The sequence below is a fragment of the Podarcis gaigeae genome, assembly GCF_964106915.1.
Source record: "Podarcis gaigeae genome assembly, chromosome: 12".
In the NCBI taxonomy this organism is placed as follows: Eukaryota; Metazoa; Chordata; class Lepidosauria; order Squamata; family Lacertidae; genus Podarcis; species Podarcis gaigeae.
In genome coordinates this window covers 49,396,406-49,418,497 of record NC_139688.1, presented here as the reverse complement: position 1 = coordinate 49,418,497, position 22,092 = coordinate 49,396,406, and the positions used below count along the sequence as shown (strand labels likewise).

Genomic DNA, 22,092 nt, shown 5'->3' with positions numbered 1-22,092 from the left:
AACATTCTTTGGAACCTGAACGTCTGACTTCCTGCAGCCAACCAGAAGCCGTGCTTTGGTTTCTGAACGTTTTGGAAGTCAAACGGATTCCTGGAACGCATTCCGTTCGACTTCCAAGGTACGACTGTATAACCTAAATAATTGACAATTTTATGCTCTTTAATTGTATTTTAAAATCTGGTGCCCCACCCTACGTAATGATGGAACCAGCCTTACTCTGAGGTGGCATCGTATGCCATGGCTTGCTGAACATTTGGATCAGCTCATCGTGAACATGTTTTATGGGCTACATAAAATGTTTTAGTGGTTTCAGAAACATATTGTGCAATTCCCACCTACCTTTATGTCTAGTTTCATACGCAGAAGTTGACATATCCTTTCAAACATATTTAGTATAGAGATACCTTGGCCATGGGGAGTTAAGTTGTTGTGATATTCCTAACACCTACGTTTTGGTTGTAAAGTGTCAACATAGGAACAAAGAAGCCTTGCACTGTAGAGAAGGTTGAATTTTAAGCATTCTTCATAAGAGATTTCCTTTGATCTGACAGTTTAAATGTTTAGAGCATTCATAGCGGTAATTTTAGAGCATTCGTGGCAGTGAATAATAAAATATTTCAGATGTTTTTCCTAGATATACAGGACAGCTGCTTGGCATAAACATGGCATGTGAAAGCACCCCAGTGTCCCAGTTTGCCATTCAGTGATTAGACAAAAGGAGGGAAAACACAGCTTACATTCTATAAAATCTGCAGGGTTCATGCATGTTGAAAGAATATACATTTTTCAGGGATCATATTAGTAGCATCTCCTACAGTTTGATTCTGTACCTTACTTGTAAGCACTCTCAAACAACGTGTTTTTTTTCCTTTCCCCTTGATGTCCTTTCCATCCTTCACTCCATAGAATGAAATGCAGTTGGGAATGTGCAAACTTGCTCCTTTATTTCTGCAGCACTTTTACACAAAAAGCCTAAATATTCTTGTTTTTCAAACAGCTTTTGTACAACTGGGTTCCCTCCGCCCCATTCTGAAGCAGTTGCACAAACTAATGTGTATTGTATTTTGAACCAAGAGATGCCTGCTGACATTTTGCATTAGGGGTGGAGAAACCCATGGCCCTGGACTTACGGTTCCCCTCATACCTGAACACTGGTCATGCCAGCTGGGGCTAATGGGACTTAAGGTCCAACACAAGTTCCTTATCCCTGCTTTACATTATCATATTCACTATCTTAATATGTACTATTACTGGTTGTGTTGCAATTCCCATTCCATTTTGCTGTCTGATAAACAAGTGATAAACAAGGAGGAAAGCAGAATTAGTTGCAAACCCAGGTGCTGAGTCCCTGCCCCTGGGAGCCCAGCCAGCTAAGAGAAGGGAAGGACACAACAACAATCTCTGGGATTTAAAATGGCCACAACTTTTATTCGTTTCATATGTAGGTAAGCCTTGGCATAGGCATTGGGCATGTATCTCTCTCAGCCCATTGCTGGGGGTCTGAGGCATGACTGACCCTTGGGAAGATGGGTTCATCACAAGATGCAGGTCTACACAGATGGACCCCCCACCTCCAAGCAGGGGCAGAGGAAGGGGGTGCAGTAGGGGCGGGTTGCCCCAGGTGTCATCACTGAGGGGGTGACATTCAGTCCACCGCCCGCCCGTGACTCCCAAGCCTACCCTGAGCCGTCGGGGGAAGGGGCAACGCTGTGCCGCCTTGCCAGTGGCCTTCCCCCTCCCCCTTCATTTTGACAGCTTGGGGGAGGCTTGGGAGTCAAGGGTGGGTGGTGTGCTGTTGCCCCCCCCCCACTCCCAGGCTGCTTCCTGGTGAGGGGGGTGAGGCTCCCCCGAGCTGTCAGAAGGAAGAGGGAAGGGAGGAAGGCTGCTGGCAAATTGGCGCTGCTCCCTCCCCCACCACCCAGGAAGCAGTCTGCCATGGGTGGCTCACCCTGCCCCCCATGGGACGCTCACCCCGCCACACAGCATGTGCGCCACTCAAGGTGCCAGAGCAGCTAGCTTCACCTCTGCCTCCCAAGTGCCAAGGGAAGCTCTATGGTCTGCTAGCCACATGCTTTGACTCTTTGGACAGAGACTTCCCTCCAGATCCCTCTAATGGAGTACCCTGTTATCACCCCTGCAAGAGGTGCTCTGAGTTCTAAAATTTCACTCTTCCTCCAGTGTAGTAAAAGTAACCACATGTTGGGTAACTTAAAAAAAGAATGGTTTGCTTACAAACTCTTCAAAGGTCAGATTCATGTGCTTCAGAAAAGTTGCACAGCCAGTAAAACTTACCGTATTTTTCCGTGTATAAGACTAGGCTTTTTCCCTAAAAAATAATGTCCAACATTTAGGGGCATCTTATATATCTCCCCCCATTTTCTTAAATCGGAGTCCCCCAAAATAGGGGGTGTCTTATACATGGGGGCGTCTTATAGACGGAAAAATACGTTATCTCAGTGACTGTGGAGATAGAGTTCCCTTTAAGCAGGCTTCATCAAACTCGGCCCTCCAGTTTTTTTTGGCCTACAACTCCCATGATCCCTAGCTAGCAGGACCAGTGGTCAGGGATGATGGGAATTGTAGTCTCAAAACATCTGGAGGGCCGATTTTGAGGAAGCCTGCCTTTAAGGCTAGCTTGTGGGTTTGTGTGGGAGGCTGTTAAAGATTCCAGAATGATGAGCTCAAACGCAGATGTTCCTCATTAAAGTCTCAAGGCCAGCCTAGGGAAAACAATAGGCTTGATTACCTATTTCTTCCCAAGGTAAGGGAAGAAAGCTAAGAAAGTTAAGATAGCTAAGCCTTGCAGGACAGCTTACTCTATGGTATTAACCCCTTCATGCATTAATTAAACTTAAGCATATTGGTTATATGAGGCTAGTTGTCCCACTCCTTTGAAGAGATTGCAAATACTCTGCAACATCGCACCCGTTCACCTAATCTACACCAGAACATCTGCTTCCTGAGACACAGTACAGTATAGGCCAGCCTTTTAAGGCACTGAGAAACAGTATGGTGGACAGCTTTCAAATATTTTCATTGCAGAACACCCAAAATCATCTTGCTGAATGCTATAGTGCTGCAAAATACAGATGTAATGTATTTCAGTGAACTGCAGGATTCATTGAATTTAATACAGCTAAATATATTCAATTTAGAAGATGTTTCCATGTGGACATTTTTGCACCAAATGGACATTTGCTTTATTTAAACAGAGAGTGTGAATGAAACGGAGAGGTTTCCAAGGCAATAATAATAGGCTTTAGATTGGGTTTTAAAGTTGTTAGTTTTGTTTTGTTTTTTGCATTTGATAAATTTTTAAAACCAAGCTTAAACATTTTGGGGCAGTATTGAACTCTCAAACAATACCATATTATGCTTTTAGTACCTGGAGCAATCCTGAAAACATGTGAAAACATAAAGCATTCAGTTGCTATATTATTTTGCCTAATGAAATCTCCAAAGCAGGCATAAATGAACAAATAAATGAATGGCATTACTGGCTTTAGGACCAGTGTTTATTGCACTATTACTAGCAACAGCAATTACCGTGTTCCATGGTGTCTGTTTGTTTCTACAGAAGGTCTTCTCTTCATCTGCTGTAAGCATAGTGCAAACCATGGGCATACCAGGGGGGTGCAGCTGCCCCCCATCATGTAAATAAATAAAAATACTTACGGTAACTAACTGACCAATTGCATTGCAGATAACTCAGTTCTGCCCCTCCCCCCAACATAAAGCCTGCTCCACCAATAAATCCTGGCTATACTCATGGTGAAAAACCTATTACAGTGGTACCTCTGGTTACGTACTTAATTCGTTCCGGAGGTCCGCTCTTAACCTGAAACTGTTCTTAACCTGAAGCACCACTTTAGCTAATGGGGCCTCCTGCTGCTGCCGTGCTGCCAGAGCACGATTTCTGTTCTCATCCTGAAGCAAAGTTCTTAACCCGAGGTGCTATTTCTTGGTTAGCGGCGTCTGTAACCTGAATCATATGTAACCTGAAGCGTATGTAACCCGAGGTACCACTGTACTTCCTATTTTTGAATGTGACCTGTCTCCACAGTGTGGTGAATATTATGGCCTGAGCAATAGTTATAAGATGGGGAATTAGTAATGAGAAGGGGACTGCCTTTTAATTGGCCTTTGAATAGCATCCCTTAGTGCCCCAGTGCCATTTTCTGTCCTGAGCGTGGGGCTTGAATATCTGGTTTCTTATCTTCATTTGTTCTTCTTTTTAGTTTTCCACCAGGCAGCCACCTTTTGCTATTAATGAATTGAAAAATTTCAACCTCAAGAGATCAACAGCAGACGGGGAAGGAAAAAATTAAAATTGTCCATACATTGGATCCTGTAGCCTAGCTGCTGATCTTCCATAAAATGGTATAGCCAAGTTCCTTTAAACTAGATTTCCCCAGCCTAAATAAACAAACCTAAAATAAACCTTACTCCTCCCCTCCCTGGCAAGATGTTTTGGACTCCAACGCTCATCACTCCCAGCCAGCATGACCAATGATCTGGAATGATGGGGTCTGTAGTCCAAAACCTAGTGATGGCCCCAGGTTGAGGAAGCCTGCTTTCAAAAAGTTGTGTTTTTCTATTTAATTTGTAAGACACACAGTTTAAAACTAACTATATACAACCGTATAATTAAATGAAGACAACATAACAAGTATGTAATGCCGCAATCCTAATTACATGTAGATGAGGGTGAATTCCACCATACCTTCTGCTGGGTAGAGTAGACACATACATGCCTCAATTCTCAGAGGTAGTAGAGTCTGTGAGCAGGAGCATAAAGTCATCCTGTATCCCTTGCCTGCCTTCCCAGCACTTTTCTCTCCAGTAGACAAAAAACAAAGTAGAGGAGATTGAACATGTACAGTGGTGCCCCGCAAGACGAACGCCTCGCAAGACGGAAAACCCGCTAGACGAAAGGGTTTTCCGTTTTGGAGGCGCTTCGCAAAACGAATTTCCCTATGGGCTTGCTTCGCAAGACGAAATGTCTTGCGAGTTCCTGCGGGGTTTTTTCCCTCCCCCCCCCCTTTTCCTAAGCCGCTAAGCCGCTTATCAGCTGATCCGCTGATAAGCCACTTATCAGCTGATCCGCTAAAAGCCACTAAACCGCTAATAGCGCTAATCCGATATGCTGTCAATGGGCTTGCTTCGCAAGACGAAAAAAACGCTATACGAAGAGCCTCACGGAACGGATTAATTTCGTCTTGCGAGGCACCACTGTACTGTACTTTTACTCCACACTGGAGCTATCAAATACTTTGTGTACTTCATTGTAACCAATCTTTTGGAAGGTACAAAGTAAGAGTTAGTAGAGGGGTGTGTGTTGAATAATAAGGACCATGCACACACACCCCTCTACTAACTCTTACTTTGAGTAATTAAAAAATGGCAAGTTTAGTGTAGCTGCATTTGCCCCCACCCCTACCTCGCCCAGCCGAAAGTATGACAAGGTTTTATAGCTGAGGGAATGTTTATTTCCACAATATGTACAAGTGCTTACCTAAGGATTATGTAATGTCTGAATATTTATTCTGCTGGAGGATAAGATCCATTACTGTCCACTTGATGGATTAATTTATATGAAATGTTGATAATCTTATGGATCTCTCCCAAGGCTGGGAGTGAGCTTTTGCTTTTGACTACTGGCTTTTTGCAATGATAAGCTCTAGTTAAGCACTTTGCAGCTGGTTTTCTCAGCTACTCATATATAGAGCTTGAATGAATAATAACGGAGCATAGAATCAATGGTGTGCTGACAAAACATTAGCTATCAGATTTGAATTTAATGCTTTCTTTTTTCCTAGTGTAGGGAAGTAAAAGCAGAGGATAGCAACTTTTAACTTTCTTGGCTACAGAACCTCTTTATTTCTGATTTTCTTCCATTCCCTTTCATGGAACTCATACTCTAGTTTGTATAGTTTCTTTTCAGCTTGTCTTGTGATTTGTTTATGGTAAGCCATTTTGGCAAATATGGAACTGCCAAATACAGTTTTGGTTATATATTGCCAACCACAGCATTTGGGATGTTTGGGTTTTGAAATTCCCTCTCCCATGTTAGAGATTTTTTTAAAAAGAATGGTGCGTAATGTAGTGTTGCCTAAATTATTATATCATTTGGGGGGGCGGGCAAGGGCTTGTAAAACCTCTTCTCTGCTTCAAAGAAGAAAAATCAGAAGCGCTATTCTTACATGTTCCGTTCTTCAGTCTTGCATCTGAAGCATGGAGTAAGGGGCTGAGATGTGGAAGCAAATGACCACACAAAGGCTGCCATGATGTTAAATGGTCACGACTTTTATTGGTTACAGCTTACAGAGTGTGGCATGGCATATGGCAGGTACCCAGTCATTACGCAGCCTAGAGGTCAATGCCACCACCCCAGTCTTGAATGCTGGGATACCATGGACAAAAGTTGCATGAATCACAGGCCCACCCAAGTGCAAGTCAGTTCCACAGGCCTATTGTGCAACCTGGGAGTGTGGTGGCTGTGTGCTAGTCTTACGGGCTGGTGCTAAGGCTCTGAGGAAATGCCGCCAAGTCCTCTTAAGGGAACCCTCCAGTGGGGAGCTGGGAATGGTCAGGCCTCCTATCTATGGCCTAGAAAGGGGCACGGGTGGCACTGTGGTCTAAACCATTGAGCCACTTGGGCTTACCGATCAGAAGGTTGAAGGTTCAAATCCCCACGATGGGTTGAGCTCCCGTTGCTCTGTCCTAGCTCCTGCCAATCTAGCAATTTGGAAGCACACCAGTGCAAGTAGATAAATAGGTACCGCTGTGACGGGAAGGTAAACAGTGTTTCCGTGCGCTCTGGCTTCCGTCACAGTGTTCCGTTGTGCCAGAAGCGGTTTAGTCATGCTGGCCACATGACCCAGAAAGCTTTCTGTGAACGAACGCTGGCTCCCTCAGCCTGAAAGTGAGATGAGCATCACAACCCCATAGTCACCTTTGATTGGACTTAACCATCCAAGGGTCCTTTACCTATGGCCTAGAAGCAGATCACAAGGAGAAGATCTGATCCCAGCCCTGTCTCCAAGAACAATTGGCAGAGCTATATGTTTCTTAGATGGGGCCTAGGTTACAGCATGGCCAAGAGGCCCCACAGGTAGTAATTAAGCTGCCAGCCTTGTACCCAGACTTATGATATTTACTCCCTGCCCTTATCCCTCTCTCTAACATACACACAATGCAGCTGATTAAAATAGCACTTTTAGTAAGCAGATATCCAGGGCCTGTAAATCAAATTCCTGGTGTCTATGTTCACAACACTTACCCCTAGAACATTGAAAGCAATAATAAAGAATGAAAGAGATTCTCAGAATATGCAGAGTAGCTCATCTTTTATCACAGATGTCATGAAAACATGGTGCTCACAGGTGCACAGCATGCACTTACATAGTGGGATGCAGTTCGATACCCACAACAAGTTTCTTGTGCCCACAGGCCCCAAAAGGTTGCCAACCCCTTCCGTACTAAATAGCCACAGCCAGACCAGACATCAAAGAGAAGAGATTGCAGATTGGATACCATGGCGTGTGGGGCGATGTCAAGCCCACTGCCTCTTTCGTCAGGGAAATTCACCTCTGGAATGAAGTAGGACTTCATTTGCAAGTGACATTCTAAATTCCTTCCATGCTGCTTTGTAATCTGTCACATATGTAATAGTTTCCCCTTTCAGCAAAGGCAAAGTAACTCCTTAGGAATATAAGTATCCATAAAGCATAGGAAAATGCAAGAAGCTGACACAGAGCAGAAATATTTGCCCAGGAGCACATCGCAAATATCAGAAGCCCCTTCACATAAACTTTAAGCTGGACAGATGTTGAAAAATGGAAACTAGGAGATGACGAAATCCACATTAAAACTTTAAATATGTTTGTAAATTGAACACAGTCTTCTTGTTTTATTGTCAACTCTAAACTCCACATTTACAGATTTTTGGAAGACTAGTACTGAAGTAAACCTATGTATATTAGATTTGGTACTAGTTGTTCCGCTTATTGTACTGTGCATGAGACAAGGACACTCCAAAAGAGAGAATGTTGCTACTTATTAGGAATGCGTATTGATCACAGGTTTGGGATCAAAATCTAATCTGTTGCTTCACAAAGCAGCCGGCCCTGATCCAAGGCACTTCATAGTCTGCCCAATTTGGTCCAGTTCAGGCCATACCTGCTTTGTTCCTAACCCCCCACCCCTGCTAATTCAGTATTGAGAAACTTTAAAAGGCAATAACTAATTTCTTTTTTACAAAAATACAGTGGTACCTCTGGATACGCACACCTTTGGTTGCATACCCTTCAGGTTACACACACTGCAAACACAGAAGTATTTTTCCGTGTTTCACTGCATTCGCAGAAACACTCTACCGCGCCGCACACATGTGCAGAACAGGCACCTCCGGTTGTGAATTCCTTGGGATCCGACCAGAGCTCCAGAACAGATCCCGTGCGCAACCGGAGGTACCACTGTAGATGAAATTTGTAGGCATTATAGCTACACAATTGTTGCTACAGCCTGCCAGATTACAGGCAAATAGGTATAGGGGTTTTTGTGATGGGCGCTTTTAAAGTTTGATGATCTTTTTCTTTTTTTTAAGAAAACCTTTCATTTTGGGGCAGAATTTGATGAAGTTCATAGGGAAGGTGTTCCCTACTGAGAGCATTAACCCTGCTCCATTTCAGAGTTGCAGTGGTTATGGAAAATTGGTTTGAAAATTTCAGACATGAGAGAGTACTCCTGCATAAGAAACCTACCAAATTGCACACAAATAGAATCAGGGGCTTTTATACTAGGCAGCTTTAAAGTTGAATTTTAGGGCAGGGAGGAGGAACTAAAAGAAATTAAACTAGCCTCCTGCCTTCAAACAAGACTTCAACGGTTAATCTGGCTCACTTGCGAATGTGGAATTGGGGTGCTTGTGCTTCCTCATCCTTTGCCTCAGGCAACAAGTGACTTGAGCCAGCCCTGAGGAAAGCAGTTTGTGTTCTTGTCACAAAAGAAAACCAGAAGTTTGGAATACAATCCGTAGTATTTCCCCCACCCCCTGTAAGTGTCTCTTTGTAGAACACACAGAAAACACTGCACCCTCTCTGAGGGCCTTTGCAAGCCCATACACCCCATCATAAAAATAACACTTTGGTGCTCTAATATAAAACCTTCTCCCCACCTTACGCTAAGCAAGACTTCCTCTATGAATGTTGCTTTCTGTGCTTGCATTCCTTACTGCGTTATCCCAGGCTTAGATGTGAATATTGCAGTTCTGTTTATAAACTCTGGGATTTAAGCTAAAAGCTTCAAGCTGGTCACAAAACATAGCCTTCATTGGCCACGTGAAGGTATTTTTGATCACATTAGCCAAAAGCATTTCTAAAAAATAAAAATGCAGCCTTAGCAATAAGAGGACAAACAACAATCTGTGCAGCATCTGTGTGTTTCTGAAAAATAAAAAAAGGATAAAATCCTAGCTAGGGAACAAGCAGGTGTTGCCCAACAGCTCTTTATCTTTTCATAAAAGCAGCAGTCATTAAAAAAAAAAAATCAGCCACACTCCCAGTGTTTTGGCTAGAAGAGTCTAGCTTTTGTACAAAAGGAAAGGATTGCATGAGTAATGTACAATGTTGTACTTGTGAACAGCTGGTGGTAGAGTAAGGATTTATTGTTTGCCCTACCACTGTTTCAGCTGAATTCAATTTAGCTGAATTAATCGGAATGAATACTAAGTATACTTAATGCAGATTATCACTATATTATATCAAACAGTTCAGCTCTCCTCGTATAGTCAGCTATTTATTGCCTTTGTGCTTGCCTTCGTGGCTAACCAAAATACCGGTATACAAAATCCTTGGATGCGAGTTGTTTACAAGCCCAAACAGATAACATCTCGAATAGATGTATCGCCCAGACCAAGAGGATTCTAATGTGATTAACAAGGAGAACCAAGAAACCTTTTATTTATTAAAGCTGTACCCCCACCCTTCCTCTTCAAGAGCTCCAATGTGAAAATGCTGATCTTCTAACAGAAATGTGTGGCTCTCCCCTAAGATTAGCTTCCTTATCTGAGGCTTCAAAAGGCATTTAACGCTATCAGTGGCTTCTTGTTATGATGTCTGTGTGTTACCACCAGTGTTGGGAGCAGTACACTTCTGTATATACCAGTTGCTGGGGCAACCCAGTCAGATGAATAACAAATTATTATTATTATCATCATCACTATTATCACAAGTGGGGAAAGTGCTGTAGCACTCAACTCTTGCTTGCAGGCTTCCCTTATGCATGCTGGTCAATGTGGATGCTTGACTAGATAGCCCTTTGGGCTGACCCAAGAGGGCTTTTCCTAATGTTTTTTTTTTTTATTTCTTACGTTAGATTTAAGTGGGGATTAAATATTGGCATAATAATTTACTCTGTTGCTTAATGTCACAGAATTGAACATTAGGGATGTGTTTCCTGCCCCCGGTCCCACTTTGGGGCCTTTAACAACAGCATGACACACCAAAACGTAGCAGATGAAGCAGGGAAATAACAAGCATATAACAGAAGTATATGATACATGGGGCTTCTACCCCTGCTCGCTTTGCTCACCAACCCCCCTGCCCCCACCGACCTTGCTCAAAGCCCCCTTTCCCTTACTCTTTGCACAAGCCCCTTGCTCCTCCCCAGCTCACCTGTGCTGCTGCCCCTCCCCCTCACTTAAGTCATCCCACTGGTGCAAGCTCCGCATGCCCCCTTCGCCCCATTATCATGGTACTCTCACTCAACCTCCCCACCACCACCAGCCCAGTTTGCTTACCCAGTTCTCTTCCCAGTTGTTCACATGCTCAACAACGGTCTGAGGTTTGATCATGGCTGATCTGAAATATCTATTTTGCCCATTCTTTTTCTGACCTTTAAAGGTAAAGGGACCCCAGACCATTAGGACCAGTCGTGGCCGACTCTGGGGTTGTGGCACTCATCTCGCTTTATTGGCCGAGTGAGCCGGCGTACAGCTTCCGGGTCATGTGACCAGCATGACTAAGCCGCTTCTGGCAAACCAGAGCAGAGCTCGGAAACCCCATTTACCTTCCCGCCGGAACGGTACCTATTTATCTACTTGCAATTTGACATGCCTTCGAACTGCTAGGTTGGCAGGAACAGGGACCGAGCACCGGGAGCTCGCTCCGTCGCAGGGATTCGAACTGCCAACCTTCTGTTCGGCAAGCCCTGGGCTCTGTGGTTTAACCCACAGCGCCACCCACGTCCTTCCTACTGAACTTTAGGATCTGCTTAATTTAGGGGAGAGTGTTCTCGACTGAGTATTTTGCCCAGTTTATACGTATGATAATTGTAAAAGCTTTGTGGTGTATCTGAAGCTGGCACTTTTTTTGTGGTGTATCTGAAGCAGGCACTTTTTTTTTTTTTTTTTTTTTGCAAGAATGCAGTGCCATCATTAGGCAAAGCAGCTCGTAATGTGATGAGCTTATTACGTGTGGACTATTAAATTTCCTTGCTGATGTTTTAACTTTGCCCTTTATTGTTTTATTGATTGATGATGGGTTGATATTGTATTTTAACGTTTGGCGCTGTTCTTCAGCAGCACACATGCACCTTAAATAAAGTCAGCACCTCTCAAAAACGGATGGCAGTAGGAAAGATTTGAGAGTCAGGAAGAGAGTAAAGGACATGACAAGAGCCACCACACTTTTTTGTAAGACGGTTGCTTCTTCTGCATTTTGCTGTGACCGTGTGAGGTCTCAGTGGACCTCACCCATAATTAAAACATAAAGGGTGGTGCAAGGGAAATTAGTTCTCTGAGCCAAGAAAAAGGTTTTAGCCAAACAGGGCTTTGGAATATTTGGTCTCATGAAGACTCGTATGGAAGTTTTTGTTGGTTTCACTTGGTGGCCAGCCTGGAAATTATGTGAAACATGCTAGATTTGACTGCCAGACCTATGCATTGAAACTGAATTATTGTCCATTTCCCATAAAAGTGTGTGTTGAGGGACAAATTAAATTATTATCCAGGGAGGGTGCTGTCCACATTGCCCCCCTAAGTACTGCTTATCCCCTGTTGCCCTCACTATACTGATCTCTGAAAACAAGCTGCTGGGAAGAACCTGGCTTGGTTGGTTTGCTTGTTCTTTGGGAGAGGAGAAGTGTGAATAGGGGAACAGTCTAGTACCCATCTCTTCCTCAGCCATGCCACACTTTAAATGCTCTCCCTTTATAGCAGGGATGGGGAACACTCCTAACACTTGATGTCACAGTCCACTCAGGCAACCTATTTTCCTTTATCTGTGTGGTTTGAAATCAAACCACATGAGCAAAGACACAGGGCCTGCAATCCTTGCTTTCGGCAGGCAGCTGCATCCTTACATTACATCAGGTGCAGGAAAGATGGACGTGGCGTGGCTTGGCCAAAATGGCCTCCCAGGCCCAATGCCTGCATTCTGACACATGCCGAATGTCAAATTTGCCCAAAATTTTCAAGGAAAAACAGTGTCATGGTCCGGTTTATAAGCGGTCAAAGTCCTGGCAGAGGATGTCGGGACAGGGGGCAAGACGGCGGGGTGGGAGCAGGAACGGGAGTCCGGAAGCCAAGGGTCTGAGGGTCAGGAAGCAAGGAGTGAAGAAGCCAAATGCAGCAAGGCAGGAAGTGTGTTGCTGTGGCAAAGAGCCAAAGGGAAATGCTGACCTTATATCTCTTCCCGGCTCTTGCCACCAGGTGCTGTGAGTTACCAATCGGCCTCACCTGTGCCTTGCCTCTTCAAAACAAACTTAGGAAAGCCCCAGTCCTGCGAAGCCCTACCGGTCACAGGGCCTGGCTCCTGTACGCACTCCTGACAAACAGACTCAAAATTAATGCTGTGCCAGGTAGCTGATAGACACTTGTTTGCTTTACAATGTGGTCAGAAGAGCCAGGGAGTGAATTGCAAGTGGCAACGGAATAGGCTTTGTTTTTCCAAGTTCTCCAGTTTTTCAGATAAGTGCCTATGGGCATCCAAAACTCATTGGCATTTGTGCTCAGATTTCTAACCCCTTTTGGCTAGGTAAACTTGGATTAAAAATCTCATTTGTATAATGTGTAGATTCTGTTTTTAGAGCGGGGAGTGGTTTCTTCTAATCTCCTAAACTGGCCTCTACCTTTTGGTAGGCTGCTGGACAGCTGGCAAAATTAACATTTCTAGCATCTGGTTCCTGGCTGAACATACTGTATGAACACAGCAGCACTGCTGGAAAAAGATGTGCATTTAAATGCATCACTTTTCCAATTAGTGGCTCATAGGAGGGAAAATAAATAAAGAAGCAAAAGTAACTGTTCCCAGGTGGTTTCAAATCATATTCCGCTTGCAAAGTGCATAAAACATTGAAGGCATTACTTTGCTGTGTTTCCTGGGAGCAAAACCAGAATTACTCTGGCTGCACGGAATGCTTAGATGTTTATTTGCATATAAAATGCATACCATAAAAAGTATAGCAGAATATATAGGCCACATGCAGTAGGAACTCTCCTCCATTTAGAGCATTCCCTGGAGAAAGTATGAGGAAACCCATGTTGCTTCTTTAACCAGCCAAGCAAGGCTACAAGTGGCTTCTAGTGTGTTAAGCATGTCACATTTCTGCATCTGTGGCCAGCTCAGATGACCCTGGATAGTAACTGAGGTTTTCTGGGCTATGATAGTATATTATCATATTATACTATGCTATAGTACATTATATAGTACATATATAGTATAAAGTATACTTTCCCATATCCTGGGAATCTTGCCCCAACAAGGCACCTTAGAGGTACCCAAATTCTCTCAAGAACTGCAATGTAACTGAGGCCTGAGACTTGCATTTGTAGAGCTAGTTGTTTATCTGATACCTCCTCTGTCCACACGTATGCAGTATGCTGCCTTGAACAGTTTGCACATCTCCAAATATCCACAGCTTCTCCGAGTGGGAGGATGAAATATGACGTACATGCTTTCTATAAGCAGACTTCACATCTCTATTTTTTGCAAAGGCTAGACTTCCAGAATGAAGGATTAACCATTTAGAGATAAAAGTTGAATCTGAGCAGATGCAGTATAAGAAATTCAAGGGGTGAGTGGGTAATAATGTGGTTTGTTAAGAGAGATTCAAATGAATTTCAATTGCTTTTTCTTTAATAGCGGTGAGTGCTTTCTTCCTCTCCACAGCTGGGGTTTTCCAGCTGTTTGTTTGCAACGTGGTCTTGAAGTGAGGAGCAGATCTCGGATCAGGTTGCTGACTTTTTGCTGTTCGTATTGTAAATAAAAAGCTGTGCACATTTTTAATAATCAGGATTACAGAACTAATTTGCATGGTTTATCCTGTGCTATTTATTTTTTCAAATAGAGATGACCTTGTATCTCTTTTGCAAATATTTTTTATGCTTCAGCAACTGCAGATTTTTGTTCTGCTATTTTTTGAGAATCCTTGGACCGATGTGAAGCTTGCAGAAACAGAAACCTCCTCTTAGGTAATTTTAAATAACTAATTTATGATTTATACATTGCTTTGTTTGATATCTGCTAGGTATCACAGAATGTTAGGTTTGTCTGTTAAACTGGAATCTTCTGAATGGCATGCAAGTCATTCCAGTTTGACAAAGCAGGATAGAAACACACAGTAACCACATTTCCACATTTCATAACCTTATATTAGGTTTTGTGTACAGGTTATATTAGGACAAGTGGTATTTATCAATAATCTGCTTTGAAATGCAGCAGTGCATGCCATTATTTAATGAAATATTTAATACTGCACAACACAATTCATGTGCTATTGTACTGTCATTTTTAACAGAAAATTGTTGTCATTTAAAATGTCTCCTGAAACAGATCAATTCAAAAGTTATTATACAGAGAGTCTCTTGTGTTTCAGCTGCAGATTTCATATGCTGATACACTCATCAAAGGAACAGCTGCAGAAGTTTTACCTTATCTTGCTATTATGATTACAATATTTTTATTTGGAATGTAAATGAACACAAATGGCCAGAAATGCACTGTTTTGATACTTTAACTGCCTATAACTGGTTCCGAGATTGCTATGAGAACATGCTGCATTACTCACATCTCAAGAAACATTAAATGTATCCCCAATGCCTCATACATAGCCACTGACGCTTCGAACATAACACATGTCCTGCCTACCTGTTGAGCTAACTGTAAAATTTCCCGACTCTAATAGAGATTCCTTTCCTGCCTCATTTGCAATTTAGTAATTAACAGAACACCTACAAGGGCCATGAACAAAACTAGCTTCCTGCTTGGCTGGTCCCAAACTTGCAAATCACAATTCTCGTTCCTGGTTGGCCAACAGTTGCAAAGCAAAAGTCTGTTTCCAAAGGTTTCCCTTTGAGAGAGAGAGAGAGAGAGAGAGAGAGAGAGAGAGAGAGGTTTTCCCTTTGGAATGTCAATGTCATAAATCACCCATTCTAGGGAAACAACATGGTTTATGACAACATAAGAGTATGCTAAATCTTAGATAGTCGCTAAGCTAAGTTTTAGAGCTAGTGAGTTATCAAACTTCCAAATAATGCATAGAATATGCATGAATAGATGCTAGAACATTTATCTTTTGGTTTCTTTTCTAAATAATAATAATGTTTTGCAAACAGGAATGTATTAAGTAGATCCTTAGACACTGGGGTTTGCCTGGGGTAAGCCTTCTGGGAGCTACCACTGAAAAAGTTCACATCTGTCAGAGGAGACACACAGAGAAGAACCTCTGGTAACAGACTCAGGCAGTCCCTGAGGTGCTGGGTTCTTAAGCTGCATAAGACTTTATAGATCCAAACCAGCAATGTGAGTTGAGCCTGGAAACCCATCAGTAGTCAGTGGAGCGAGGCCAGAACTGGTGTGACACGGTCAGGCCTTTCCCAAAGAGTGGCGGCAGCGGCCTGATGCAGTGCCTCCCTCGGCCCGCCCCACTGCGCTGCGCCACATTTTGACAGTGCCAGCACCCCCCTTGGCCACCGTAGAGGTTCACAAGTTCCTGCCAAACCCAGCAATTCAAATGGGCCAATCCGCAGCAGCCTGGGGGTGTGGCTTGGGGAACGGACCCAAAGGAAGCAGGCTTCACTCAGGTCCACCCACCGGCTATTTATCCCAGCTGACACTGCTGAGTGTCACCTACCCTGCCCCTTCCCTTCATTAATAGTTGCTTATTGCTTTAACTGTTTCCTTTTCAGCCAGGCGGGCTTTGCTGTGGTCTTTTGATGGTTGTTGTATTTGGGGCTGGGAAGGAATTTTCCTTGCGTTGCAGGTTTCACCTTCCCCATAGTCACAACTTTGGCAGTTTAGGCCTTGGGCAGAATCCTGTATTCTTTCATCCATTTGAGTGGAGGGTTTGAAGTGGTGACTCATTTCCCCCTTTTTTCCTGCGGTGGCAATAACAGGGTCCCCCGTTAGAGGGGTCTGGAGGGAAGTCTCTGTCCAAAGAGCCAGCTGTTTAGGGCTAGTGGGTCACAGAGCTTCCCTCAGCATTTGGGAGGCCATCTGCGTAAACCTGTGTTTTGCGATGGACCCATCTCCCAAATAGACCCTGTCATGCCTCAGACCCCCAGGAGGGGGCTGAGAGGGCTGCATGCCCAATGCCTTTGGCTTCCTACATCTGAAATCAACACAAGTTGTGGCCAGTTTAAATCCCAGACAGTTGTCATCTCCATTTGTTTGACCCCTTCCAGATCAGGCACACCGGGGTGGGGGCTCTGCGGCTGGGCATGCGACTGGCGTTACACGGTCAGACCTTCTGGTCCCAGTCAGCAGCCTGGCCCCTGCACTGGCTGCAATTTCTGAACCATCTTCAAAGGCAGCCCCACATATCATGCATTGCAGTCATCTAACTTAGAGGCTACCATAGGATAGACAACAGAAGCTGGATTATCCCTGTCTGGATAGTGTCACTGCTGGGCCACCAGCTGAAGCTGATATAAGGCACTCTGCCTTATTTCTCCAGTGAGAGCAGTGGAGCCAGATGTGTATCTGCTCCTTTAGGGTGTGTGCAATCCCATCCAGACAGGTTGAAGCCCACTTACCCAGTCTAGGGAACTACCCACTAATAGTGCCTCAGTCTTATCTGTGTTAAGCTTGATTGTATTTGTTTATCATTTTACTACCGTGGTGCCCCGCAAGATGAATGCCTCGCAAGATGGAAAACCCGCTAGACGAAAGGGTTTTCCGTTTTGGAGGCGCTTCGCAAAACGAATTTCCCTATGGGCTTGCTTCGCAAGACGAAAATGTCTTGCGAGTTCCTGCGGGGTTTTTTCCCTCCCCCCTCCCTTTTTCTAAGCTGCTAAGCCGCTTATCTGCTTATCTGCTAAGCCGATAAGCCACTAAAAGCCACTAATAGCGCTAATCCGTCAATGGGCTTGCTTTGCAAGACGAAAAAACCGCTAGACGAAGAGACTCGCGGAACGGATTCTTTTCATCTTGCGAGGCACCACTGTACTGTATGTTTACCAACAAATACACCCTTGGGTTTAATTGCTCTAAATGAGTGTTATTGAGCAAGATCAGAAATAACTCAGCCAGAAGAAGGACAGGCCCTAGGTGAGATTCAAAAGACAGTTCATAAAAAGGTATGTTTGTGTGTTATAGACCTGTACCTAGGTTTTTACTCTTCTGTGTAGTCCCTGTTTTGGAAGTGAAATAGCCATAGATCAGACATGGCCAAACTTGGCCCTCCAGACGTTTTGGACTACAACTTCCATCATCCCTAGCTTACAGGACCAGTGGTCAGGGATGATGGGAACTGTAGTCTCAAAACATCTGGAGGGCCAAGTTTGACCATGCCTGCCATAGATGTCTAGTGGTAGCAAACTCAGGGCTTACCCACAACTTACCTTTTGCCCCACTCTTTCCAGGCACAGGTCAGCACTTTAAAACTCTGTGTCCAAAGACCTCCCCCCACCATCCTTTTTGCTCTGGAGCTTTCCCTGCAGAAACCCGCTCTCTAAAGTTGAATCGGAGCAAACTGCTATCTGGGTTTTCTGTGGACTGCCATTTGCTCCGATTCAGCATTTTAGAGTGGGTTTTTTTTGGGGGGGGAGCTCTGCAGCAAAAACAAAAGGGGGCACTCAGACACAGAGCTTTAAAAAGCTGGCCATGCCTGGAAAGTGTGGAAGAAAGATAAGTGTGGATAAGCCCTCACTGCAATAAATCCCAGAGCAGTTTTAGTTACAGTTCGCAACACTCTGTGTAAAAGTCAGTACAGTGGTGCCCCGCAAGACGAATGCCTCGCAAGACGGAAAACCCGCTAGACGAATGAGTTTTCCGTTTTGGAGGCGCTTCGCAAAACGAATTTCCCTATGGGCTTGCTTCGCAAGACGAAAATGTCTTACGAGTTCCTGCGGTTCCCCCCCCTTTTTCCCCCTTTTCCTAAGCCCTAAGCCGCTTATCAGCTGATCCGCTAAAAGCCGCTAAACCGCTAATAGCGCTAATCCGCTAAGCTGTCAATGGGCTTGCTTCGCAAGACGAAAAAACCGCTATACGAAGAGCCTCACGGAACGGATTAATTTCGTCTTGCGAGGCACCACTGTACTCAAAATTCTTCAGGTGAGTTGGTTTTAAGTCATACATATAATTGTAGCAATTGGGGGAGCTGCGTATTTTTAGTTTAAAGTGTTTGTGCTAACTAACTAAACAAATATGTGGAAACAGAGATCTGCTAATATTTAATAGTTATTGTGGACAGGTAACCTGAAAGCAGTGTTCTCCTTTATTTATTCATGTCTAGTTAATTTGGGGCTGGCGGGGGCGGGTCAAGCATGCAGAACATATGCCAGCTTGATGTTCCAAATAATCTGTCAGCTTCCAGATTTTAAATATAGCTGTTTTTCTGGTGTATACTTGCTACAAAGATGTGCTACAAAGGTCCCTTAATCAACTGCCCTGCGCAGCAAAATAGAACATATGAGATAGGGCCAGTATATATTGTCTGCTCACTAAAGCACCATGATGGAGGGGGTGTCTAGTTTGTCAGGGAGAGGGAAATGTCTCCTGACTGTGTGACATCAAACATTGAAATGGGAATAGAAGAAAAATCCTTGGGGGTGTACCCCAAGAGCATTGGGGACCATGGATTAAGTCAAGACGGCCTGATACGAATGATTATTGAGGAGCATTCTGAAAAAGTAGCTGGCAACATCAGTGAAGAGAGGTTTTCACAGGGTTTTATAAGCAAAACGAGGAAAAACTGAACTTGGGAGACTGAAAACCATATATATTTAATTTTCCATTTGAAACCCATTTACTCATTTTGTCTAGAAAGCTGTTCCTTCACAGGTGAGAAAACCGTAATGGGCAGATGTGTCTATTTTATGAAACTAATGAAACTGAGGTCTTTTAGCCAAGGGGCCTGATAGGAATTTTTCCACTTGGCAAATTGGCACTGACCATTTGGCTTTTTCTCCTACCTCATAGCAAATCGTCACAACTTTGTAAGGCTAGGCGGTTAGGCATTGGAGTATTCGGCTGAAGGTGAGGGGAGGTAGTGGCCATCACCTACCTTTCCTAATTCAAGGGTAGTCCGTTAAAGGAATCCGGGGGCGTGGTCTCCGTCCGAAGCCCCAGACAGGGGGGCTAGGGCCATGGCACCACCCCAGCGGTGACCCTGGGGGAGTCCCTAATTGATGTGCATCAGCAGGGCTCCCCTACTGGTGGTTAACCCTTCCAAGACTCCTGCAGATGGGCAGGAGTCAGACATAGTTGTGTGGTTTCCAATGCCTAAGCCAGTACCACTCAGATTCTGCAACCAATAAAGTTGTGGCCTTTTTCGCCCATTAACCTAAAATACTGTTTCATATGTCCTTATTCCACTTCCCGGGAGGGTTTGGGACCTTGCCATGCAATGAGCTGCTAGCATTGTCACTCTTCAGAGTTCCACTCCTTTCTCAGAATCTCTAGATATTACATTATTACATTAAATCTCTTAACACACATGCATGCGTATTTGTACACTGAGGAATCACAGTCTGACATTTCAAATGCTGCAGATGCTGAGATCTGTTTTTGACTGCTGATATATAGCCTGGTGTAGGACAAGTATGTGATGGTAGATATTTTTTTTAAAAAAATGCACTACTGTGTTGGGATTTTTCAGTGAGTGGAAAATAGTGGAAGATATCAAAGGGCAAATGAATATAGCAGATGGAACAGAGCACTGAACAATGTCTGATGCAGGCGATGGTGCCTGAGCAGTGGTTTTTGAGGGGTGGGAAAGGTGCTATAAGCATATCATCTATTTTAATCTGTGAAATGTTAGAAGCTTGCAAGGAATGTTGCCAGTATCTTCAGATTCTCATGAATATCTTTGTCTGTGGAGGCTGGTCCACTAGGGCAGTTGGGGCACAGCACTTCCAAGGAGAATGTCAAGCAACTATCACAAACAAACAAACAAACAAACAAACAAACAAACACACACACACCGCAAATCTCAAAGCCACACATTCTTTCCTGTCCCACACACATATTTTACACTTCTTGCCTGGAATTGCCATCACTCACTTTTTAAGGAGAATCCAGACAATGTTATTGCCAACACACGTTGCACTCCAGTCTGCCTGTGCCATCCTATGGTCTTTTCCGGAGAAGATTCGGGGCCATTATTGAAATGCAACTGTGGCATCCATTGTGGTGCTGGCAAAGCACTAAAAAGTCTTTTCAAGGTTTTAATACCTTAAATCAGTTGCTTCTTCATTGCAGCTTCTGCCTCTTTTACTGCTCAGCTTCAAGTGCATGGCTGATGAGTAGCTTCATCAGCCTGTAGGGACCCAGCCTCATATAACCAGCGTGCATGAGTCTAATTCAAGCATGAAGGGGTTAATGCCATAAAGTAAGCTGTCCTGCCAGGCTTAGCCTATGTCACTTCCTCTCACCTTGGAGGGAAATGGGCACCAGGTTCAACACCACTTCAATTTTGCACCAGGTCCTGGGCACCACTCAAGATTTAAGGCCATGCTTGCTACCTACTGTTCTTATTTCAGAATGAAGAGCTTGTGTGGAAGCATCTTTCTTTCTTTCTTTCTTTCTTTCTTTCTTTCTTTCTTTCTTCCCTTACTTTTCTTGCCTCTACGCTCTCCCTTTGTGTGATCTCATCAGTTCATGGTTTGTAGTAACACTTTTACATTGGGTTCGTTCATTGAACCAGTCAGTTTTTCAGTACTTGAATATGGACTGAATCATCACATGACACATAATCCTGATACTCAGTCACAATATTGCTTCTGTGGATATTTTTTTAAACCACCTGTTAATAGGATTTGACTTTACATAACACAATCTATGGCCTTGGGATTTCAGGCTGCGAACAATTAATATGGCTGTGCTTGTAGCACGGAAACTAGAAGAAAATAGCTATAGCCATTTTCCCCTTTAAAATGAGAGTGACAGTGTTCTTTAAATGAGCATTTGTATTTCATGGCGAGAATCGGCATACACTGCAATATAGGTAAGTGAAAGAAAATGATTTCATATATAGATCTGGAGGTGGAGTTTATTCAGTTTTCTACATACATTGAAAGCCTGCATTTGCAGAACACGGTTACTTGTGGTTTCCAAAATGCAGGTCAACATTAAAGATTCTGAAACAAGCAGACTGTGTCCTTATTTCTCTTTTGAATGGGCCCTTTATTGTAATACCTTCTAACAGGGATAGTTCCTTCCCCTCCAGATCCTTTCTATACAGTAGGAATCAGGAGGGACATTTGTGACTTAACATAACGCTAAGAGGCTGAAAAGCTTTAGAAGATTCATCACAATCTGTTAGGGAATTCATGCAGAAAAGATACACAGATTTAGACTTCATGGTAGAAATTAATATATCAGACAAATGTCAGATTAAAAACTCACCAGAAGCATAGCAAAGGGAATTTCAAAATTGTTTCTGATCACCAGAGGAAGGGAGGAGGGGCAGAGGAAGATGTGATCAACATACCATGAATCTAATTGTTTGGTGTGTTCCATTGTTATGAAGATAATGTTTTCTCAAAACCTCTGCGAAACAGAGAAAAGAATTCAAAGCACCTGAACAATGACTATAATTATTTGCTTGTGCAAACCTAAAACCATAATGTTATCTGTTGTAAGAGCATCA

At 43.7% G+C, this 22,092-nt stretch overlaps 1 protein-coding gene across 9 annotated transcripts in view; it reads left to right on the top strand.

The window, feature by feature from the left end:
- MYRIP (myosin VIIA and Rab interacting protein) overlaps window positions 1–22,092 on the top strand; it is a 148,678-nt gene that overhangs the window by 79,048 nt on the left and 47,538 nt on the right. The window lies entirely within an intron of this gene.